General features: G+C 37.8%; 1 long non-coding RNA gene and 1 pseudogene across 4 annotated transcripts in view; one reads left to right on the top strand and one right to left on the bottom strand.

Moving 5' to 3' along the window:
* LOC134736488 (uncharacterized) overlaps positions 1–19,983 on the bottom strand; it is a 163,878-nt gene that overhangs the window by 37,424 nt on the left and 106,471 nt on the right. The window lies entirely within an intron of this gene.
* LOC129480296 (phenylalanine--tRNA ligase beta subunit-like) lies at positions 10,747–12,496 on the top strand (annotated as a pseudogene).

A 19,983-nucleotide genomic window follows, 5' to 3' on the forward strand; every position in this document is an offset into this window, starting at 1 on the left:
CCAAATTCCAAATTAGCATCTAGAAACAAATACCGAAGATGGCTGCAATCACAATTCCTTGGAAGCTCCCATGGCTCTAACTTTCTAAGCCAAGAGTGTTATAAACAAGCATGAGATACCTCCTGAAAAACATGTTCTTGGCTAACAAGGCCATTTCCTGGTCTTTGAAAGAGTAATAACAGGGTGGCATGTAGCCAGGGAGACCAGATGAAAAATGTCCCCCTGAATTAGGGCCTCCCCCACCATTGATGTGAAGTCCTACCCTCTGCCCTCAGCTGGTTTCCCTGGTACCTCCACGATCTGTCACCTTGGTCCTCCTGCCCCCACTTAGTCCTGTTGGATTACCTGCAGATTTAGACATCAGTACCATTACTCAAAACCAACTGATTCAGCTAACAGTGATGCATAATAAACCATCTCCAAACTTAATGGTTGACAAAAACCACCATTTATTACTTCTCACAAGTCTATGGATTGGGGAGCAGTTCTGTTCATGGAGGCTGGGCTTAGATGATCTTATCAGGGGCCATGCATGCATTGGGATTCAGTTGGTATGTTCCTGGCCACTGGCTGCTCTATGATAGCCTTGAGTGGGACAACTTGGCTCTACATACATGCCTTACATCCTTCTAGCAGGCTAGCCTTGGTAGGGTAGGGTCCAAGAAAGAAAGAGGAAACATGAGAGCATTATTTCAATCCTCAGCTTGCACCAAAACCACACTGTCAGATACCAACTATTATGCACTGCTCTCTGGAGGTGAGTCCTAACTTACTCCCCTCTCCAGCATTTATTATTTTATTATCAGTATATGATCAATTTATTTGCTATTACAAAATATTCCTCTAGAGCAGGGATCAAATCTTGTCTACTGCATGCATTTTCATAGCTTGTGAGCTAAGAATTGTTTTTACATTTTAAATGATCGGGGGGAAAAATGATTTTGTGATGAAAGAAAATTGTGTGAAATTCTAACTTCAAGGTCCATAAATAAGTCTTACTGGAATACAGCCATATTCATTCATTCATATATTGTGTATGGCTGCCTTCTGACTACAACAGCAAAGTTAAATCAGTGCAGTTAGCACATGGACCCCAAAGCCTAACATATTTACTACCTGGCCCTTTACAGAAAATGTTTGCCAACCCCAGTTCTACAAGTGTGACTTCCAAAGGCTGAACAGTGATGTGATTTTTCTTTTGTGTCAGTACTGTCAAGATCTAAACTACAAATGTTGAATATGAAGGTCGTGCTCAATTTTTACTATTATAGATAACAACTTTCAAAAGGAAATATCGTGCACTTCTGAATTATTCATTAGTTCAATTCTTAGAAATGAATTGTTGAGGCGAAAGATAAGCACATTTTAAGGCTTTGATGCATATTACCACTTTGACATACCTTTAAGATAGATATAAAATCATTTAAAACATAATTTTATATCCACCATTTAAGAGTTATTTTCATTAGGAATGGATATGGGATTTGCTCAAGGAACATTTTGATCTTTAATTGAGATAATCATTTGATTTTTCCTTTTGCTTAATGATACAATCAGTTTTCTGAAAAAAATAGTTTTTACTTTCTTATTTAATCACCTTTGAATGCAAAAAAAGGATTTATTGAAATATTTTATTTAACACAAAATTATGTGAATAACTTCTCCACAGGTTATCATTACCCACCAGGGCTCCACTTCTACATTTCTGAGATGGAGAGCTGATTCTTAGACACTTTGCCTCCAGTTTCTCCTGGCTTCCCATGAAATGTACAACGAGGCCACATCAGGCCTCACTCACTGATATGGTTTGACTGTGTCCCCACCCAAATCTCACCTTGAACTGTAATAATCCCCACATGTCAAGGGCAGGACCAGGTAGAGATAATTGAATCATGGGGTCAGTTTACCCCATACTGTTCTCATGGTAGTGAGTGCATCTCACGACATCTGATGGTTTCATAAATGGGAGTTCCCCTGCCCAAGCCCTCTTGCCTGCAGCCATGTAAGACATGACTTTGCTCCTCGTTCACCTTTCACCATGATTGTGAGACTTGACCAGCCATGTGGAAATGTGAGTCCATTAAGCCTCTTTTTCTTTAAAAATTACTGACTCTTAGGTATGTCTTTATTAGCAGCATGAGAACAGACTAATACATTCACTACTTTGTTACTTTCTGTCATCCAGGGGAATCCCCTTACCATTCTGGGGATTTACCACTTAAGTGGCTCATAAGAGTTTTTGCCAAATGCCATTGATTCAAAATGGCAGACTTCTGGTTCTAGACAGATTATTCCCAATCTGGCCATGGCCTGCACTCTTCTCCAGCCCCACACTCTGAATGAGAGGGGACCAGGGTCACCAGCATCTCCTCTAATAATTTCCTGGGATAATTCTTTCACTTTCTCAGGAAGGCAAGCAGCCTGGCAGCCCTTGGCACCATCGCTTAGTTTAGTGGCAGTTATAGATAAATAGCAGAATTTTATTAGACTTTTTGACATATTGGTAGCTCCTCTACAGTATTTTTGGGTCAATGCAGGTTTTTCTAAGAGTTTGTTTTTCAGATAGATTCTGGGAGGGAGGAGTTTGACATTGTGCACAAGTGAACATCCTTTCAAAAAGTCTTCCTAAAAGGCAAATTTGTGTTAGGATGTGATTATACGAGCATGAAGAGTTTTGAAAGGTAGTTCAGTGAAGTAAAGACGGAAGGAGCAAGAGATGAGAAAAAAAGAGAACATTGAGATCCATCTTTTAACCAAGTATAAAATTAAACACTTAATATCTTAGAAAAGGCCTGAAAGGAAGGTACCATCTCAGCCAAAACTTATTAAATAAGGTCTAAAAATTACCCAGACAGTAACAGAAAGTTTCCTTGGCAATATTGGTGGTCAAGAGGTTGTTACCAGCCTCTTAGGCAGAAAGAATTCAAGAAGGAGTGATATCCCACTGTATTCCTTAATGTATGTACACTAAATTATAGGGCATTCTAATTTTTATAAACATAATTTGCTTAAAAACTATATGTCTCTGATAGTTAGCCACACCTATGAGAAAGCCTCTTTTTATTTTATTTTTTTATTTTTTTGAGTCGGAGTTTTACTCTTGTTGCCCAGGCTGGAGGGCAATGGCGTGATCTTGGCTCACCACAACCATCGCCTCCCGGGTTCAAGCAATTCTCCTGCCTCAGCCTCCCAAGCAGCTGAGATTACAGGCATATACCACCACACCCAGCTAATTTTGTATTTTTAGTAGAGACAGGGTTTCTCCATGTTGGTCAGGGTGGTCTCAAACTCCCAACCTCAGGTGATCCGCCCGCCTTGGCCTCCCAGAGTGCTGGGATTACAGGTATGAGCCACCGGCTGAAAGCCTCCTCTTAATGTGCTAGACCAGGTAACCTTGTCCACCTGATGATGGCTTGCCCAATAGCAAGAGTCTTCTCTATCTTTTACCAATAATCTAAGTATTTTATTTCTGTGTTCCCTCTACCCCTACTTATTTTTACCCCGCAAAGTTTCCATCCCAATACACTTTATTTTTTCTATGGTATTCTGTAGGATATCTACAGGTATCCTCTGTATAGCCTGGGCTAAATTCAGTCTTCTTTTTACCCTCAAATAAAGTTAGACCCAACCAGGATATTTATTGCAGAGATGAATATACATCATAATGCAAAAAAAGAAAGGAGCATAAGTGTGAGCTAAAGATCATGAAAGGTAGCCCAGAATCAAAATCTGGTGAAACTACGTTCAAATGCCAAATCCTAAGGACAACCCCCACATCACAAATGTGACTTTGAGGCCAGATTCAGAAGCCAGAAGGCAAGTGATAAGAACAAGAGGCAGTCAGAAACAGACATTCCAAGTCAACTCCTATTACCGTCTTCAGAGTGAACATGGCTTACATTTATTGGATGCTGGGAGGATCAGACTATCTTAAGGTAAAGACAGAGTCAGAGTGGATACAAGTTTCAACTAAAACATTTAGCAAATTCCAGAAGATAATTCTGTAAATCTGAGTCATCAATAAAGTAACTGTCTTAGTCTGTTCAGGTAGCTTATAAACAACAGAAATTTATTTCTTACAGTTCTGGAGGCTATGATGTCCAAGACCAAAGCACCCACATATTAGGTGTCTGGTGAGGGTGTCTGCCATCTTAAGATGGCACCTTCTTGCTGTGTTCCCACATAGAAGGGAACAAGGCAGCTCTCTGGAATCTCTCTCAGAAGAGCACCAATCACCTCCTAATACCATCATCTTGGGGGTTAGGGTTTCAATATACGAATTTTGGGGAAACACAAACATTCAGACTATTTCAACTATAAAATTTAAATTTCCTTCAAAATGTTATAAGAAAAAATGATTTTCTATCTTGGCCCACATGAAAATTATATGTTTGTTTATCCTTGTATATTTTAAAAGGTTGAAAAGTATCATCTTTGAATTCACTCAGCTACAAGTTAAGTACTATGTATATTAGAATCAATTATTGAAGTGATTATCATTTAATTGTTCTGCGTAATAATTTGAAGCATACAGTGCCTCAAAGACTCAGTTTCCTTCAGGGTCAAGCATAACTAGCTCACAGGCTTGCTGAGAGCCCAAGATTAAGTACTGTCATCTTTAACGGAGTACTTATTTCTTAAAATGCTGCAAATGAGGTTATGATGAGGACTGAGAAGACATAAAACAATCCAAACCAAATAAAACAATGATGTCTGCCAAAGTCAGATATTTGTCTCTCTCTCTCTCTCTCTCTCTCACACACACACACACACACACACACGCACACGATAATTACCAAATATAACCTGAGAGTGATAAAGGTTGTTAAAAAAATTAATTGGAAGGTCATCAGCCTGAGATGGCTACAGCACAAATACACAAATAAGTATGAGTAAAACTGGATAAAGAAGGGCAAACAATATCAATGCCAATACCCTGGTTGTAATATTATACAATACTTTTGCAATATTGATCAATGGGGGAAACTGAGCAAAGAGTACAAGGGATCCCTCTGTATTTCCTACAACTGCATGTGAATCCACTCCACAATTATCTCAATAAAAGTTTTAAAAATAAGTAAATATTAATCATAAATAAAACTAAAGACTAACCATGTTAGTTTTTATAAATATAAGTTAAATTCCCACATTGAAATATAGGAGTATTCAAATCAATTTCTTTTAAAACTATATGTTATTTGAAAGAGATATTTAAAAGAAGATCATTGAAAATAATAAATGAAAAGATATGAAAATGCTCAACAAATATTAAGGAAGTGTAACAATATTGATATCAGAAAAATATAACCTGAGAAAAAAGAATCAAATAGAAAAGTAATAATTCATGTAGACATAAATATAAAAGGAAAAGAAAACATACATGAACCAAACACAGCTCCCAAAATAAATGAAAAACTGACAGAAATACAGAAGGAAATAGAAAAACAAAAATAGTGGGGTGCAATTATAACTCAAACAGTGACATCAAGTAAACAAAAGGATAACATAATTAGAATAACCAAAAAAAATCATCAGTATGGCTAAGACAAAGCTATATGAAACTCTCTACCTTCCTTGAAAACACATAAGAAAACATGGATAAAGTCTTATCCTCCATTAAGCCTTAGAGAAAAAAATTCATTACTTTCCAAACAAACAACTGAAATCATGGAGATCATATTCTCTGTAAGCAGTATAATAAAATTAAAAACAAAAGCCAGAAAAATTACACTCACTAGAAAAGCCTAAAACACCAAATCTTCCATCAAAGAGACAAGAATAGAAAGTGCATGTACTTAGAAATCATCAATTTTGAGAGCACAAGTATCAAGACCTACAAGTGCTACATTACTAAATTGCGAGATAAGCCCAAGATGATGCTCAAAGAAACATTTACAAATGCATAGATTAGAAAAGAAAAGGCTGAAAATAAAAGAAGTATACAGTTTAGGATGCTATTGAATTAGGAGTAAAAGATTGTTTTAAGATAGAAAAGGGGGAAATTAGAAACTTAAAATAAAGAACAGAAGATGTAGACATCATCAATAAAACTTTGAAAAAACTAAAACCAAACCTTTGACAAGCCTGAACAACAACAAAGTGAAAACTCACACACACATTGGAAACAAGAAAAGTCAAAGAAACGGCAGGTTATTTTTAATTATAAGAGATTAATAGGTATAATTTATAATAAATTTGAGGTTTTATACAAAACACGGTTTTCTAGGAAAGATCAGTGAAAAACATTAAAAAAGGTATCAAAGATGTAATCTTTTAAAATGATACAGGGTCTTATCAGGAGTTTTTAAGGACAAGTTTTAATAAACTTTCAAATATCTGAAAATTCCAATGTTACTAAGCTCTTTGAAAACACACAGGGGTGAATTGAAACACTTTTTAGCTCACTTTAGGAAAACAGATTAACCCAGTGCCCCTGAATCAAAATCAGAACAGGAGAGCAAAGAGGGAGGGCAAGTAGGAAAAAAAGATGGGATATTATAAGATTGAAAATGCAAAAATCCTAAATGAAAAGTTTGCAAATGGAACCCATGAGTATTCCAAAAGGGTTTATCTTAGCAATGCAACTATAATACCATATGAAATATCTTAATATAGCAAAATATATTTAAAGACAAAAAGGCTGTGTGATCCCTATAATAGTTAAAAGTTTTTAATCAAATTCAGTACATAGTCTTACTACAAAAAACTAGTAAACTAGGTAGAAAAGAAAACTTTAATCAGATCAAGTGAATCTGCCAGAACCTACTGTAAACAACAAAATTCACAGAGAAACATTATTAGTATTTTCATTAAATGTATGAATAAGATAAAGGAGCTTGCTAATACCATTATTATGTGATACCATAATGTAGGTTCCAGAAAATGTTTTTAAAAAATTAAATAGATAAATGGAAAGACAGAAAGATGTTAGATCATATTAATATAGATACTACGTTTGCTAAATTAAATTTCACCCAAAACAGTAATACGGAGAACAGATAATAAAATACTTCCTATTCACAATGCAAGATGTTTAACCTGAACTTATATTTTTATTAACTACAGCAAAATAGTGCTGATGCCAGAAGAGACAAATCAGTGAACCAGTGTTAAACCAATAAATAGCCCCTGTTACATCTAGGCATTTTTCGATATGCTAAATATGTCATTTCAAATTAGTGAAGAAGACTAAGCAAACATAGTTATCAGATATATGCTCAAACATATATAGGCAAAGGTAATAACCTCAGTATTCTTTACCTGAATGTTCTATAATCTAGAATACCACTCACTATTAAAATTATATGACAAAATATTCAAGAAAATTTCCACAATAAAGTTTTGTGTAATTTTTTTTCTTTTTTTTTTTTATACGGAGTTTCACTCTTGTCACCCAGGCTGGAGTGCAATGGCATGATCTGGGCTCACTGCAGCCTCTGCCTCCTGGGTTCAAGCAATTCTCCTGCCTCAGCCTCCCGAGTAGCTGGGATTAGAGGCATGAGCCACCACGCCTGTCCATGTTGTATAATTTTTAAAAAGAAAATAAAACAGTATTTTGCTATAATTTCATAAATATAGAGAGATGTAAAAGGTCATGCACAGAAAAAAAGATGGGAAAAATGTGAAAAAAATTACAATGGTTATTTTGAGGGAATGCAGTTACCCATGATTTTATTATTTCTGCTGTGCTTTTCTGTGTTTTCCTTTCCTTTTTGAGATTGGTCTTTCTCTGTTGGATGAGTGCAGTGGCACAATCTCAGCTCATGCCTCCACCTCTCAAGCTCAAGTGATCCTCCCACCTCAGCCTCCCAATGTAGCTGGGACCCCAGGCACATACCACCACACATAATTAATTTTTTTATTATTTGTAAAGATGGGATCTCACTATGTTGCTTCATGCCAGTCTTCAACTTCTGGGCTCAAGCAATCCTCCTGCCTTGGCCTCCCAGAGTGCTGGGATTACAGGCACGAGCCACCGCACCTGGTCCTTTTCTATCTTTTCTAACAATTAAATTTGTAATTAGAAAATAAAGTTTGAGTTGACTCATTTTAGCTGAAATGACAACTCTGTTTTGTGAACAGGAGAGAAAAAAACACACTTATGATAGCATGAGTGAAAGAATATGTAAGATTCTCATGAAAAAAACATGTGAGAATATCTCATGAAAGAATATATACAGTTATATCACTTTATTCATTCAAAACTTTGCCTCATAAAATGAACTGGCCAAGGAGTGAGTCTACAGTAAAATTGTAGGATAGATATAAGGGTCTCTAAGTCATCCACGTACTTGGCTTCAGCAGGATGCATTATGTATTAGCTGATAATATGTGTTGCAGGAGTCAACAAAGCAGTTAGATTTGTGGAAGCATAATTAGCTTCACAAGAAAAACAAAGCAAAAAAGCAATCAGAGGTGTTCTTGATCTTTAATACAAATGTGGATGTGCTATTGTTTTCCCTGGAAGATCTGTTGAAAGGCTATATCTGCAAGGCTACTGTGTCTCAACTCACTTGGGTGTAACTGGGCTGACAATGATTTCTGGAAGGACATCCTGTATCTGTTCCTTCCAGCTAATTTCTCTGCAGAAATACCCATGAGCTGCCAGGCATGGGACTTTGCTGGTGCCAGCAATCTGACAATCAAAAGCCAATTCTATTATGACCTAAGGTAGGCAATAGTTAAGTAGTGACAGCATGAATTTCTCTAAATTCTGAGTTTTCTGTACCCTCTAGCTGATCGCTACTCAAGGAAAACTATGAACAGAAACAGCATTGGAGGGTGAAGCAAAAGCTAGTGTTGAGAGCTGAATTGTGTCTCCCCAAAATTCATCTGTTGAAGTCCACATCCTTAGTACCTCAAAATGTAACTATATTTTGAGACAAAGACCTTTAAAGAAGTGATTAAGATAAAATGAGGTCAGATGGGTGGGCCCCAATCCTGTGTGACTGGTGTCCTTATAAAAGGAGGAGGTTAAGTCACAGACAACATACAGACCAAGGGGCAACCCTGTGAGAACACAGTGAGAAGATGGCCAGCTGCAAGCCAAGGAGAGAGGCCTCAAAAGAAACCACAGCTATGGATATCTTGATTTTTGACATTTAGACTCCAGAACTGTGAGAAATAAATTTCTGTTCTCTAAGCCACCCAGCCTGTACTATTTTGTTATGGCAGCACCAGTATACTAATACACCTAGGAACACTCAAGTTTCAAAAAGCTCCTATAGTACTTCTCTCAAAAGAAAAATATATTTTAAAAATACGTATCAAGGAAAAAAAACAATCTTACTGTATCAACTCTAATTGTTTTTGGAAGATACCTTGGCTTCTTTACTTGAAAATAAAATAGCAAAAAATAAATTGTACACACAAATGTATATATCTAGGGATGTGTTTTATACTTATTAGAAAGAGATTTGCTCTTTCTCATAAAACATGGTGTGCTGTGATCCTTGCTAAATGCAAACCCTTGTCCCCAAAGCCACCTGTGAGACCCTGTCATGCAATGATCTCTGAAACTTTTGCTTGCAAGGAAATGAGGTTACATCATCCATCGTACCACCAGTGAGGAAATCTTTTCCACAGTGTCCTTGACAATGTGGATGATCTCTGAGAGCGTACAGGTGCCCAAACACAGGACAGTTTCATGTACTGACAGAATTCCAGTTTTTGAAAAGTTCATCCTGATATTTAGCTTAAACCTACATCCATTATTCCAAATTCCACCTTCAGATTTGCACTGAAAATGTTTACCCCTCCTTCATGTCCAGTGTCCCGGGTCTTCACATCTACTGCCTACCTTCCTTCAAGTACACTCTCCTTTGACTCTGTCCTATCTCTGGTAGTGTCCACAAAGTCAACACTCTATCTCCCCTAAAGTCCTCTAACAAAAAGGGAGCATGAGATCAACTTCTGGCATGATCACACGAGGAGCTCAGCGATCTGTTCCTTAGTGAAACTATTGCAATTGTATACACACACAGAATTTGAAGCCTCTGGAAGCGGGCCTGATAGCAAGCAGCAAATGAAAGCACATCTATTCAAGAAAACCTAAGGAAATTCTGTAACAAAGGCAAGTCTGTGCCTAAATTAAGAAAAAAAAAAAAAAAAAAAAAAGAAGAAGATCCCAAATCAATAACCTAATTTTCCAATGTAAGATACTGGAAACAGAAGAGCAAAGTAAGCTTTAAGCAGGCAGATTGAAGGAAACAAAGATTAGAGCAGAACTTAATGAAACAGAGAATTGGAAAACAACAGAGAAATCAATGAAAACAAAAGCCAATTCCTTGAAAAGATCAACAAAAATGGCAAACTTAAGCTAGACTGGCCAAGGGAAAAAGAAAAGACTCAAATTAATAATAACAGAAACAAAAGAGGGACATTACTAATGACCTGACAGAAATAAAAGAGACCATAAAGGAATACTATGAACAATGTACGCCAACAAATCAGATAAATTAGATGAGATGGGCAGATATTTTAAAAGATACAAACTATTGACACTGACTCAAGAAGAAATAATTATATAAATAGACTTGTAATAAGTAAAGAGATTGAATCAGTAATCAAAAAACTACCCACAAAGAAGCACCTTCTGTTCTTCCAAGCCCTGAGCCAGGCCTACACTGATGAAGAATTTGATGAACCATGTTTTCAATTTGGTCTGGAAGTTGATGACATTACTTTTGAGAAGGAAATAAGTAATGAACAAGATAATGTAAAGGCAGAAGTGACCTCTAATGTTCTTTGCAAAATTGACATTTCTATCAATAGATATGACCTCATGTATCTGGAAGGATTGATTTGAGGACTTCAGGTCTTCAAAGAAAGGATAAAGGCTCTGGCATATAAACAGGTAATGCCTAATGGAAAAATCCAGAAATTGATTATCACAGAAAAGATAGTTAAGGTATGCCCTTTACAGTAGCAGCAGTTCTCCAAAATCTAAAGCTTACTAAAGATCAATATGACAGCTTTATTGAACATCAGGAGAAATTACATCAGGATATTTGCTGGAAAAGAGCATTGGTTGCTACTGGAACCCACTGGACACTTTGTCACCCATTTACCTATACTGTACAAAGTGTCCTTTAGATATCAAGTACAAGCCCTAAATAAGGCCAAGGAGTATACAGTCTGTGAGCCGATGAACATGTACAAGACTGACAACCACCTTAAACACTATTAACATGTCATTGGAAATAAACCCCTGTACCCAGTTATCTATGATAGCAAGGGTGTCATCCTTTCAATGCCTTCCATCACCAATGAGGATGACTCCAAAATTAAATACTAGAAAGGTATTTATCAAATGCACAGGAAGTGACTTTACTAAGGCAAAAAGGGTTCTTGATATTATCTTGACACCATTTTCAGTGACTATATTGAGAACCAACTTACAATCGAAGCAACCGAAGGTAATTTTCCTAATGGAAAAGCATATACTTTTCCAGAACTAGCTTACAAAAAAGGAGATAGTGAGGCTGGGCGTGGTAGCTCACACCTGTAATCCCAGCACTTTGGGAAGCTGAGGTGGGAGGATCGCTTGAGTCCAGGGGTTCAAGACCAGCCTGGGCAACATAGTGAGATCCTATCTTTATAAAAATATTTTTAATTAAAAATTGTTCAAAAAGATATAGTGAAAGCAGATCTCGTTAACAAAAGAAAAAAGCTGAAATCAGAGAAACTCCAGAAAATCTTGCCTAGCTTCTGACCAGGATGTATTTGAAGTCCAAAGTCATCGGCAATGGGAATCACATTGAGAATAAAATCCCTCTGACCACAGCTGACATTATCCATGCATGTGATATTGTAGAAGATGCAGCTATTGCTTATGGATATAAGAATATTCAGATGACTCTCCCATAAACACCACAGCTAATCAATTTTCTCTTAATAAGCTCAAAAAACTTATCAGACATGACATGGTAGCTGAATCCATGGTAGACATGGATTCACTGAAGCACTCACCTTTGCTCTCTGCTCCAAGAGCATATTTCTGATAAGCTTGTTTTGGATTATCTCTGCAACAAAAGCAGTCCACATAAGTAAAACTAAAAGAGCTCAATTACAGGTGGCATTCATTACTCTTCTTCTTGGTGCTCTGAAGACCATAGAAACAAATCAGAAGATGCTCCTTCCTCTGAACCTATTTGAAATCTGTAACATTGTAATAAAAGATTCAATACATGCCGATACAAAAAACTATGGGCATCTCTTTGCTGTTTATTACAACAAGAATCCTGGTTTTAAGGTCATCCATATGCATCTGGACAGAATTACACAGCTGCGCAATGTACCTCCTGTTGAAAATAAAGGGGGATATGTGATCAAATAATCAAAAGGGACCACTTTCTTCCCTGGGCAATACACAGAGATCTTTGCCAGGAGTCAAAACGTCAGGAAGCTTGGAGTCCTTCATCCTGATATTATCACCAAATTTGAGCTGACCATTCCCTGTTCCTCCCTGGAAATCAACATTGAGCCCTTTTTGTGAAGATAGGTCCTTGTTGTGTGATTCTCTCCCAAGTATCCCTTTCTCCTCCCCGATGTCCTTTAGTCCTACTCCACAGAAAACATTCATGTGTGCTTTAATGTTTAGTAAAGTCAAAAACAAAACAACAACAAAAACCTATCCACAAAGAAAAGCCCAAACCCATATGGCTTCACTAGCGAATTCTGCCAAATATTTAAAGAAGAATTTATACTAATTTTTCACAAACTCTTCCAAAAAGTAGCAGAGAGCACTTCCCAAATTATTTTATGAGGCCAGTATTAACCTGATACCAAAACCAGGTGGAAAAATATGACAAGAAAACTATAGACTAATATCTCTTACAAATATAGATGTAAAATGTCCCAACAAAATACTAATAAATCAGATCCAGAAGCATATTAAAAGGATTATATTCCATTACCATGTGGAATTTATCCCAGGAATGCAAAGTTGATTCAACATCTGAAAATTAATTTAACATTATATCAATACAATAAAAATAAAATTAATCATTCCAATAAATGAAAAAAAAGATTTGACAATATCTGATGCCCATTCATAATAAAAACTAATAAACTAGGAATAGAAGGGAATTTTCTCAACATAATGAAGGGCCTCTGAAAAACCAATAGTTAACATCATGTTCACTGATGAAAAACTGGATGTTTTCCCCTCTAAGAGCAGGAACAAGACAAGGATGTCTGCTCTTACTACTTCTGTTCAACATTGTACTAGAGGTTCTAATCAGGCCAATTAGGAAAGAAAAAGAAAAGACACCCAGGTAGGAAAGGAAGAAGTAAAACTATCTCTGCTCACAGATGACATTATCTGATGTTATAAATAGAAAATCCTAAGGAATCCATTAAAAAAATACTATAATAAACAAGTTTAGCAAGATTGCAAGATATAAGATCAATACACAAAAATCAATTGTACAATTGTATTTTGTACATTTGCAAATGAGCAATCTAAAAATGAAATTAAGAAAACAATTCCATTCAAAATAACATCAATAAGAATAAAATACTTAGGAATAAATTTAACAAAAGAAGTTCAAAACTTTGAAGACTACAAAACATTACTGACATTAAGTAAGTGGAAAAACATCACATCTTCATGCATCAGAAGACAACGTGATGCCAATACTCCCTAAACTGATTCAGAGATTCAATGTAATCACTACCAGAATCCCAACTGAATTCTTTGTGGAGATTAATTAGCTGATTATCAAATTCATATAGAACTTAAGGAACCAAGAATAGCTAAATAGTCCTGAAAATAAAAAAAAAAAAAAGGATTCATACTTTCTGATTTCAAACTTTTTTTTTTTTTTTCTTTTTGAGACGGAATCTTGCTCTGTCACCAGGCTGGAGTACAGTGGCACAATCTCGGCTCACTGCAACCTCTGCCTCCCGGGTTCAAGCGATTCTCCTGCCTCAGCCTCCCAAGTAGCTGTGACTACAGGTGTGCACTACCATGCCCAGTTAATTTTTGTGGGTTTTGTTTTGTTTTGTTTTGTTTTGTTTTTTAGATGGAGTTTTGCTCTTGTTGCCCAGGCTGGAGTGCAAAGGGGCGATCTTGGCTCACCGCAATCTCCGCTTCCCCCGTTCAAGTGATTCTCCTGCCTCAGCCTCCCGAGTAGCTGGGATTACAGGCATGCACCACCACACCTGACTAATTTTGTATTTTTAGTAGAGACGGGGTTTCTCCATGTTGGTCAGGCTGGTCTCAAACTCCCAACCTCAGGTGATCCGCCCACCTCGGCCTCCCAAAGTGCTGGAATTACAGGCGTGAGCCACTGCGCCTGGCCAATTTTTGTGTTTTTAGTAGAGACAGGGTTTACCATCTTGGCCAGGATGGTCTCGATCTCTTCACCTTGTGATCCACCCACCTCAGCCTCCCAAAGTGCTGGGATTACAGGCAAAACTTTCTATGAAAGAATGGTAATCAAGATATTGTGGTACTGGCATAAAGATAGACATGAATCAAAGAAATAGAAATGAGAGTTCAGAAATAAAACCATACATCTATAGTCAACTGATTTCAACAAGAGTGCCAAGACCATTCAAAGAGGAAAGAATAGACTTTTCAACACATAGTGCTGGGACAAATGGATATTCACATACACAAAAATTAACTTGGGCTCTTCCTTCATACCATATACAATATTAACTCAAAATGGATCAAACACTTAAATGTAAGAGTTCAAACTATAAAACTCTTAGGGGAAAACACAGGAGTAAATTGTACGTCTTCATGACCTTGGGTTTGGCAATGGATTTTTACATACGGCATCCAAAGCATGAGCAACAAAAGGAAGTAAAGTAGCTTTCCACAAAATTTTAAACCATGTGCTTCAAAGGACACCACACGAAAACCCACAGAATGGGAGAAAATATTTGCGAATCATATCTCTAAGAGACTTATCTCTAGAATACATTCTTTAAACTCTCACATCTCAAAAGCAAACAGTCTAGCTAAATAATGGGCAAAGGATCTGACATTTTTTTCAGAGAAGATATACAAATAACCGATAAGCACATGAAAAGATGCTCACATCAGTCCTCAAGGAAATAAAAGTCAAAACCACCATGAGATACCACTTCATGTCTCCTAGGATCGCTCAATCAAAATGTCATATGATAACAAGTGCTTGCAAGGATGTTGAGAAATGGGAACTCTTACACACTGCTAGTGGGGATGTAAAATGGTGAAGACACTTTGGAAAACAATCTAGCAGCTCCTCAAACATAAAGTTGTTATATGACCCAGTAATTTCTCTCCAAAGTATTTAGCCAAGAGAAATGAGAACATATGTGCACACAAAACTGTGTACAGAAATATGAAGAGCAGTATTATTCACAATAGCCAAAAGGTAGAACCAACCCAAATGTCCACCAACTAATAAAGATACACCATACACTAGAATATTATTCATCCATAAAAAGGAAGGAAACACTGACACATGTTACATCTTAGATGAACCTTGTAAACATTATGCTAAGTGAAAGAATCCCCTCACTAAAGTCCACATATTATACAATTCCATTCCTATGAAAATCTAGTACAGGGAAATCTACAAACACATAAAGTAGATTAGTTCTAGCTTAGGGTTGGGGTAGATGGGGGAATACAAGGGTGATAACTAAAGGGTGCAGAGTTTCTTTTTGATATGATGAAAATATTCTAAAGTGTTCTGTGAGGCTGGGCACAGTGGTTCATGCCTGTAATCCCAGTGCCTTGGGAGGCCAAGGAAGGAGGAATGCTTGATGACAGGAGTTTGAGACCAGCCTGGCAACATGGCAAGACCCCATCTCTACAAAAAATTTAAACATTACTCAGTCATAATGGTGCATGCCTGTGGTCCCAGCTACTTGGTTGGGGTTGGGGTGATGGGCTGAGGTGGGAGAATTGCTTGAGCCTGGGAGGTTGAGGCTGCAGTGAGCCATGATCGCATCACTGCACTCCAGCCTGGGTGACAAAGCAGAACCCTGTCTCTAAATATATATATTATATACATATATATATTATATACATATATATATTATATATATATATTATATATATAATATATATATAATATATATATATAAAATAAAGGGCACTGTGGTGACAGTTGTACATATATGTGAATATAGTAAAAAAAATTAAATTGTACACTTTTAGTGTGTAAATCATATGGTATTTAAATTATATTTTAATAGACTATTTTTTTTGAAAAAAGGAAACATCCTGATATCAAAAGAAACTGTTCTTAGTTTTAAACCTTCCAAAATTTTTCTATATGGGATATTCAACAACACATTGAACAGTAATCTCAATTTAACCCCAAAACAAGGTTTCCCCAAGCATTTGACTGGACATGTAGAGCTTAATTACGAATTTCTACTAGATTTACAATGCTCCATCCCTGCCATGGTCTATTCAAAAACTGCTATCTGTGGACCAGGTCTGCGGTACTTTGTGGCACCTCCAATTAACAGGCAGGAAATCCAGCCCCTGTCTTTGTCTCCACCACTCAGTCACACATTCCTGGGCTTCAGTTTCCTCATCCATGCATCCGGCTCGCTAGCCCTCGCCCTAACAAGTTCCACAGTTAGTTATGAGGATCAAATGAGATAACGAAAAGCACTTTGAAAAGATGAAAGCATTATAATAACAAGACATTATTCCTTAGCACTCCCTGCAAGACGCTTTAGCAACTACCCCCCTGGGGACAGAAGATTAAGTACACATAAAGTAAAAACGAAACTTTACCTAGTGTTTTCAACCAAATTCAAAAAGTGTTTTACATTAATTAAGGTTTCAAGTTGATAAACTAGTACATCATTTGAATATTTCCATCAGTCCTATAAAGTAAGAAATGATGTCACAGCCTTTTTCATAGGACTGAATATTTTCCAAGTAACATATCTCGGCCGGGCGCGGTGGCTCACGCTTGTAATCCCAGCACTTTGGGAGGCCGAGACGGGCGGATCACGAGGTCAGGAGATCGAGACCACGGTGAAACCCCGTCTCTACTAAAAATACAAAAAAATTAGCCAGGCGTGGTGGCGGGCGCCTGTAGTCCCAGCTACTCGGAGAGGCTGAGGCAGGAGAATGGCGTGAACCCGGGAGGCAGAGCTTGCAGTGAGCCGAGATTGCACTACTGCACTCCAGCCTGGGCGACAAAGCGAGACTCCGTCTCAAAAAAAAAAAAAAACATATCTCATGGATACAGGGCAGAAAAGTAGTAAGAATTATCAAATTCCATCTTTCTTTTTTAATATAATAATACCCAAAAAGCCTCTAAAATTAAAAAATAACTTTGTCACACTTTGAATATACTTAGCATTCCTTTTAAAGCATTTTCCCTGCTGGCAATGGATTTTGGGTTGCAGTGCCTTAAGCAGAAAAAGCAAGTCCAAAGAAAAAAGGAAAAACAAAAAAAACAAACAAAAAAAAACAAGGAAACAACCATGATGCATCAGTTGTAAGCAAGTACTTTACAAAGGGAATGAAAAAGGAGGTCTGGCAGTCTCGCCTTCAGGGTTCCTCCCTTGAAGGATCTGGCCATTTATGCTGCTACATTAATTCATGACAGGAGAGGGAGCCAAGTTCTCCAACTATGGTTCTCAGTATTAAAAATATTTCTATTGTCCAAGTCGTTTTACATATATTATCCCTTTTGATCATCACAATAAAAGAGAAGCAATGTTTTTCCTACTCATGAATTGTAGAACAAGGAATAGCATCCAGCACTCCAACTCTTTACCTCTCTGTAATGTCCCATGCCCTGCACAGAGAGCTGAGGGCTCCCACCCCTGCACTAACAGACTTGGCCAACAATGCTGGCTTGGCTTCTGCTTGCCTAAGCCAATCCCTAGGTCGACCCAGCACTGCTTTAAGTTCCTATATGAAGACTTGCTCAAGGCTGTCAAAAGAACTTACCTTTTGATCTAGCCAACACCTGATGATAGGCCACTGATATTCCCACTTTCCTGGAGCATTTGCTAAGAAAAAAAAAAGCTTACAAGTGTAAATCCTCCCTCTGTCCCTTTGAGATACAGATGGTCCGTGACCTACAATGGTTCAATCTGTGATTTTTTTGGCTTGGCAATGGTGTGAAGGTGATACACATTCAGAGAAACTGTACCTCAGAGTGGTGCAACCATTCTGTTTTTCACTTTCAGTACAGTATTCAATAAATTACATGAGATATTCGACACTTTATTATAAAATAGGCTTTGTGTTAGATGATTTCACCCAATGGTAGGCTAATGTAAGTCTTCTGAGCACAGTTAAGGTAGATTGAGCTAAACTAATATGTTTTGTAAAATGTATTAAATGTATTTTTGATTTATAATATTTTCAATTTACAATGGGTTTATTGAGACAAAACACCAGAGTAAGTTGAAGAGCATCTGTATATCCTGTAACTTAGGTGTGTCCTTGTCAAGAACCTGAAAGCTATTTCTTTGAAATGTAATTATCAAGAAAAATAGAGCTTCTGTCCCCCAGTCTCTGGAGGAGGATAGAATCCTAACTTCAGTCATTTCCAGCAAGCAAACACAGCTGGCCTCATCATATTTACACTGACCAACCCTCTTAGCCCTTTTTGTTTCACTTCCCTGACACTACTGAGCCCCTGCTCGCTCCTACTCCCTGTTCCCTCATTCTCCCTTTAAATCGCCCAGTCGCCTCTGTACAAATTTGAACGGAGCTCAGCTCTTCCCCCACTGTCAGTTTTACTGAATAAAGTATGTTTTTATCACTTTTAACTAATGTCCAGCTTTGTTTCTCTTTGACAACACAGAGGTAAAAGTGGTCAAATCCAGTCAGCTCTCCTCTTCATTGTGTCTTGAATCTGACCCAAGTCACCAACTCTGCCCTTCCTCTCTTTGCACCTCTCCCAACGAATACCCACCCCGATACTGAGGGCTTCCCACCTCTCCCAGTGGACAAACCTCCTTTAAATCTCTCTCTGCCTCAAATCTCCCCTCTCCCAGGCAATCCCCTCTGCATTTCCTCCCAAAGTGTAGGTTGCATCATATCTCCCTCTCTTCAAAAACATCTGTGGTGTTGACAAGCTAATTAGCATTTAATACTCTGCACTGGCTGTTCTAAGCCTCAATTTCATTTATATCTCTGAGCTAATCTGCCAAGGGAAGGCAGGGACAGGAAGAAGCAAGTCTTTCACAAACTTCCACAGGGCTCAGAGTGTGACAGCATGGGGGGTTGCAAAAAACATGTGGTCCAGCCATTCGCAGAAAGCCTCAGCCCTGTCCCAGCCATTGCCTGAAAGTGTCCCATGAAAAAGAGCCATTATCTCTTTAAACAACGCAGCAAATCAGCAAATCCTACCTCACAGAGGCTAGAATTTGTCATTCTGCATCCTTTACTCTTTGGGCTTGCACAAAACAAAATAAACACCAAAATTAATGACACTGACAACCAGTATTTATTGAGTGCCTTCTCTGAACCAGGTGTCTTGCTAAATGCTTACCTGTATTTTCCCATTTAATCTTCATATAATAACCATGAGGTAGGTATTATTATTCTCATTTAACAGATGAAGAAATTGAAGCTTAACATGGATCTGCATCTTACCCTAGGTATTTTTTCGTTTGTAAATCTGCTGCTGTTACCCATTTCTCTTAATGTTTTTAAGGAGCAGCAGATTTACAAAAGAGAAAACACATACCCATAAGTGGTGAGGCTGGGACATGAATCCAGGTCCCTGTGCCCCCAGAGCTTCTTTTTGTTTGTTTGTTTTGAGACGGAGTCTCGCTCTGTCACCCAGGCTGGAGTGCAGTGGCGCAATCTCGGCTCACTGCAAGCTCCGCCTCCCGGGTTCACGCCATTCTCCTGCCTCAGCCTGTCTGAGTAGCTGGGACTACAGGCGCCCGCCACCACGCCCGGCTAATTTTTTGTATTTTTAGTAGAGACGGGGTTTCACCGTGGTCTCGATCTCCTGACCTCGTGATCCGCCCGCCTCGGCCTCCCAA

This window comes from Symphalangus syndactylus, chromosome 4 (genome assembly GCF_028878055.3).
Source record: "Symphalangus syndactylus isolate Jambi chromosome 4, NHGRI_mSymSyn1-v2.1_pri, whole genome shotgun sequence".
Lineage (NCBI taxonomy): Eukaryota > Metazoa > Chordata > Mammalia > Primates > Hylobatidae > Symphalangus > Symphalangus syndactylus.